Source organism: Lepus europaeus, chromosome 4 (assembly GCF_033115175.1).
Source record: "Lepus europaeus isolate LE1 chromosome 4, mLepTim1.pri, whole genome shotgun sequence".
NCBI classification, from domain to species: domain Eukaryota; kingdom Metazoa; phylum Chordata; class Mammalia; order Lagomorpha; family Leporidae; genus Lepus; species Lepus europaeus.
Window position 1 is genome coordinate 83,150,201 of NC_084830.1, and position 5,301 is coordinate 83,155,501.

At 37.6% G+C, this 5,301-nt stretch overlaps 1 pseudogene; it reads right to left on the reverse strand.

Moving 5' to 3' along the window:
* Window positions 1-1,048: 1,048 nt before the first annotated feature.
* Window positions 1,049-1,807, reverse strand: LOC133758412 (ubiquitin-conjugating enzyme E2 E3-like; annotated as a pseudogene).
* Window positions 1,808-5,301: the final 3,494 nt, after the last annotated feature.

Sequence of the window (5,301 nt, forward strand, 5' to 3'; positions counted from 1 at the left end):
AAGCCTGCCTTTCAAATAAATAAATCAATCTTTAAAAAAAGCAAATGCATGTTTCCTTTTCTTCTAAGGATATATCAGGAGTAGAACTTCAGGATTCTAAGATAACTCCATATTTAACATTTTGAGGAGCTTCCAGACTGTTGCAAAGCTCCTGAATCATTTTATATTCTTGCCAGCAATGTCTGGGAGCCCCACCTTCTCCCCATCATTGCTAACACCCATTGTTTTTCCCTTTCTGATTATAGCCATCCTAGTAGGTATAAAGTATACCTAATTTTAGTTTTTCTCAATAGCTAATGATGTCAATCATCTTTTCATGTCCTTATTGGACATTTGTCTATGTTCTTTTGAGAAATTTTTATTCAAATCCTTTGCCTATTTCAAAATTTGTTGTTTTTTATATTGAGTTATATTAGTTCTTTATATATTTTAGAAATATGTCCCTTAACAGGTTTATGATATGTAAAAATGAGTCAGAAAGTATTCATTTGTTCTCTCTTCTTCAGTTTTTTGGAAGAGTTTCTAATCAATTGGTATTAATTACTTTTTCCCTGAAACATTTTATTTAAAGAATACAAACTTCATGTATTTCTTTTTTTTTTTTTTGCCTTCAGGAGCATGTTTATTGTGTTTGAGATGATACATCAGGTGCTCTCTGAGCTACAAAGGGTAAAAGGAAATCCTCTCACTACAAACTGACAAAGGCAAAAGGTAAAACATTTTTCACAACAGCATGAACCACATACTCAGAAATAGATCTGGGTTTAATACAAATGACATAATTCCTAGTCATCTACAGCTACTCTTATAACTTCATATAGATAATGAATTAGGCTAAAATGCACTATAATACTTGGTAGACTTCAGGACCAGTATCCTTAGTACATCACAAAATACATTTTGATATCCCAAAGAAGCAAGACTTGCAAGTAGGTGTTTTAAACATAACTAATCTACAGCTACAAAGTTCTACTCTTGAGAGCATTTACCTTTTTGGGGAGTCTCCCAGTCTCCAAAGGATAAAAGCTGAGAGTAGAATCAGTATAACATATACACAGAAGTCTGTATTGTAAAGGCTTTTAATATTTGCAGCACAGTGAGAAGATGCCTTCTGTTCCTTCACACTGCATACAAATTATGTGAATTATGTTGCCTATCTCTTGGTCCACTGTCTGGCCATCCTGTCATGTTCTGCTCTGTTGGTCAAATACTGAGTGGCTATGCTTCCAACCAGAGGATCCGCAGGGTTGCAGTCTGTCAAAAGGGAACAAATAGACAGCAAAACCTTTGAAATAGTCAAAGTAGGACTCCAGTTGTCTTTAAGGATGTCCAAACAGATGACTCCCTGACTGTTGATGTTGCAGTGATAGATTCTGGTGTGGAAAGTAACCTTTGGTGGTTTAAATGGATAATCTGATGAAAATGGGATATCCAGACAAAACATACCACCTTCATATACAGAACCTGGTGGACCATGTATAGTTGATCTCCACTCATAAATGTTATCTCCTTTAGGCCCAGCACTACAATTAGGAGAAGGATCAAGGGTTATTTCAGCTAGCTCCTTCTGAATTCTTTTAGCACTAGTGGATAACTTTGCAGTGGTTTTACTAGAGTTTGGTGTTCTTCTTCTGCTGGGTGGCAGAAGGTTTTTTTTTCTTCTTGTTCCTCAGGCTCTGGAGCGGCTGGGTCTCTCTGGTCTACATCTGAACTGCCACTGCTGGTGCTGGGGCTCTCATCGTTGGACCTCTGCCTATCACTGGACATCTTGGTGAAGTGACCTCTTGGAAAACTTGGCCGCCCGCCTGGTCCGCTCATGCGCTGCCATGGTGTGGGGGAGGGAGGGAGAAAAAAACCCTTCCTTAAGGAAAAAAAATCCAAACTTCATGTATTTCATTAGTACAACTTTAGGAACATAGTGATTCTGCCCACCATACCTGCCCTCCCACCACACTTCTACCCCTCTTCCTCCTCCCTCTCTTTTCCCATGCTTGTTTTTCACTAAGGTCTATTTTCAACTAACTTTGTACACATATGATTAATTCTATACTAAATAAAGAGCTCAACAAATACTATATAAAAAAAAAGCTTGTTCATCACCAGTCAAGACATGGGCTGTTCAAGTCATTGCATCTCGAAGGATCAATTTTACTCCTATACATTACCTTGTAGGTGCTTTATTAGTTATCACAGATCAGGGGAGAATATATGGTATTCGTCCTTTTGGGACTGGCTTATTTCACTAAGTATGATGTTTTCCAGTTTCATCCATTTTGTTGTAAATGACAGGATTTCATTTTTTTCTTTACTGCTATGTAGTATTCCATGGTGTACATATCCCATAATTTCTTTCTCCAGTTTTATTTATTTATTTGACAGATAGAGTTAGACAGTGAGAGAGAGAGAGACAGAGAGAGAGGTCTTCCTTTTTCTGTTGGTTCACCCCCAAAATGGCTGCTACGGCCGGACCTATGCCGATCCGAAGCCAGGAGCCAGGTGCTTCTTCTTGGTCTCCCATGGGAGTGCAGGTGCCCAAGCACTTGGGCCATCCTCCACTGCCTTCCTGGGCCACAGCAGAGAGCTGGACTGGAAAAGGAACAACCGGGACTAGAACCTGGTGCTCATAGGGGATGCCGGCGCCGCAGGTGGAGGATTAACCAAGTGAGCCACAGTGCCGGCCCTCTCCAGTTTTCAACTGATGGGCATTTGGGTTGATTCCACATTATAGCTATTGTGAATTGATCTGTAATAAACATAGGGGTGCAGATAATGCTTTCATATGCCAATTTAATTCCCTTCAACTAAATTACCAGGAGTAGGTTGGCTGGGTCATATAGTATGTCTATTTTCAGATTTCTGGGTATGTCCAAACTATCTTCTACAGTGGCTATACCAGCATACATTCCCATCAATATTTGATTGGGGTACTTTTCCCCCCATATCCTTGCCAGCATTTGTTGTTTGTTGATTTCTGTATGAAAACAACTCTTTCAGGGGTGAGGTGAAAGCACATTGTGGTTTTGATTTGCATTTCCCTCATGACTAGTGATCCTGAATATTTTTTTCATGTTTCTGTTGGCCATCGGATTTCCTCTTTTGAAAAATGCCTGTTTAAGTCCTTTGCCCATTTCTTAATTGCGTTGTTAGTTTTGTTATTGTTGAGCTTCTTGAGCACTTTATATATTCTGGGTATTAGTCCTATATCAATTGCATAGTTTGCAAATATTTTCTCCCATTCCGTCAGCTGCCTCTTTACTTTGCTGAGTGTCTCTTTTGCAGTGCAAAGGCTTCTCAATTTGATGTAATCTCATTTATCAATTTTGGCTTTCATTGCTTGTGTCTCTGGAGTCTTTTTCAAGAAGTTTTTGCCTATGCCACTGTCTTGCAGAGTTTCCCCAAAATTCTCTAAAATTTGATGGTATCAGGTTGTGGATTTAGGTCTTTAATCCATTTTGAGTGGATTTTTGTGTAAGGTGTAAGGTAGGGATCTTGTTTCATACTTCTGCATGTGGAAATCCAGTTTCCCCAGCATCATTTGTTGAAGAGACTGTCCTTGCCCCAGGGATTGATTTTAGCTCCTTTGTTGAAGCTAAATTGGTTGTAGATGCATGGGTTGATTTTTGGAGTTTCTATACTTTCCATTGGTCTATCCATCTATTTTTTTTTATCAGTACCAGGAAGTTTTGATTACAGCTTCCCTGTAGAATCTCTGGAAATATGGTATTGTGATGACTCCAGCTTTATTTTTGTTGTATAAGATTGCTTTAGCTATTCTGGGGTCTCCTGTGTTTCCATATGAATTTCAGCACTACTTTTTTAAAACTGAGAAGAATGTCCTTGGTATTTTGATTGGTATTGCACTGAATCTGTAAATTGCTTTTGGAAGAATGGACATTTTGATGATATTGATTCTTTTTTTATTTTTTTAACTTTTATTTAGTAAATATAAATTTCCATAAACAGGGAAAATTTCTCTATTTTTTCTTGTCTTCTTCTATTTCTTTCTTTAATGTTCTACAATTATCATTGTAGAGACCTTTGACATCCTTGGTTAAATTTATTCCAAGGTATTAAACATTTTTGTAGCTATTGTGAATGGGATTGATCTCAGAAATTCTTTCTCATCCATGGCATTGTCTGTGTTTACAAAGGATATTGATTTTTGTGTATTGATTTTTTTATCCTGCTACTTTACCAAAATCTTTTATGAGTTCCAGTAGTCTCTTACTGGAGTCTTTTGGATACCCTATATATAGAATCATCTCATCTGCAAATAGGGATAGTTTGACTTCCTCCTCAATTTTTTTCCCTTTGATTTCTTTTTTTACTTTTTCTTTTTGCCTAATAGCTCTGGATAAAATGTCTAGGACTGTATTAAATAGTAATAGTGAGAGTGGGTATCCTTGTCTGTTTCTGCAACTCAGTGGGAATGCTTCCAACTTTTCCCCATTAAATAGGATGCTGGCCGTGGGTTTGTCATAAATTGTCTTGATAGTGTTGAGGAATATTCCTAAAGTATGAAATTTGCTCAAAATTTTCATCATGAAAGGGTATTGTATTTATCAAATGCTTTCTCTGCATCTATTGAGATAGTCTTAAATCTTTTGTTCTTCAATTTGTTTATGTGATGTATCACATTGATTGATGTGTGAATGTTGAACCATCCCTGCATACCAGGGATCAATCCCACTTGGTCTGGTGAATGATCTGTTGTTGGATTCTATTGGCAAGCATTTTGTTGAGGATTGTTGCATCTATGTTCATCAGGGAAATTGGTCTATAGTTCTCTTTCTCTGCTGTGGCATTGCCTGTGTATACAAATGCTGTTGATTTTTGTGCATTGATTTTATATCCTGCTACTTTGCCAAACTCTTCGATGAGTCTTAGTAGAGTTCTTTGGATCCCCTAAATAAAGAATCATATCATCTGCAAAGAGGGATAGTTTGACTTCTTCCTTCCCAATTTGTACCTCTTTAATTTCTTTTTCTTGCCTAATAGCTCTGGCTAAAACTTCCAGAACTATATTGAACAGCAGTGGTGAGCGTGGGCATCCTTGTCTGGTACCAGATCTCAGTGGAAATGCTTCCAGCTTTTCCCCATTCAATAGGATGCTGGCCATAGGTTTTTCATAAATTGCTTTGATTGTATTGAGGAATGTTCCTTCCATACCCAGTTTGCTTAGAGTTTTCATCATGAAAGGCTGTTTTATTTTATCAAATGCTTTCTCTGCATCTATTGAGATAATCATATGGTTTTTCTTCTGCGTCTGTTAATGTGGTGTATCACATCAATTGATTTGCG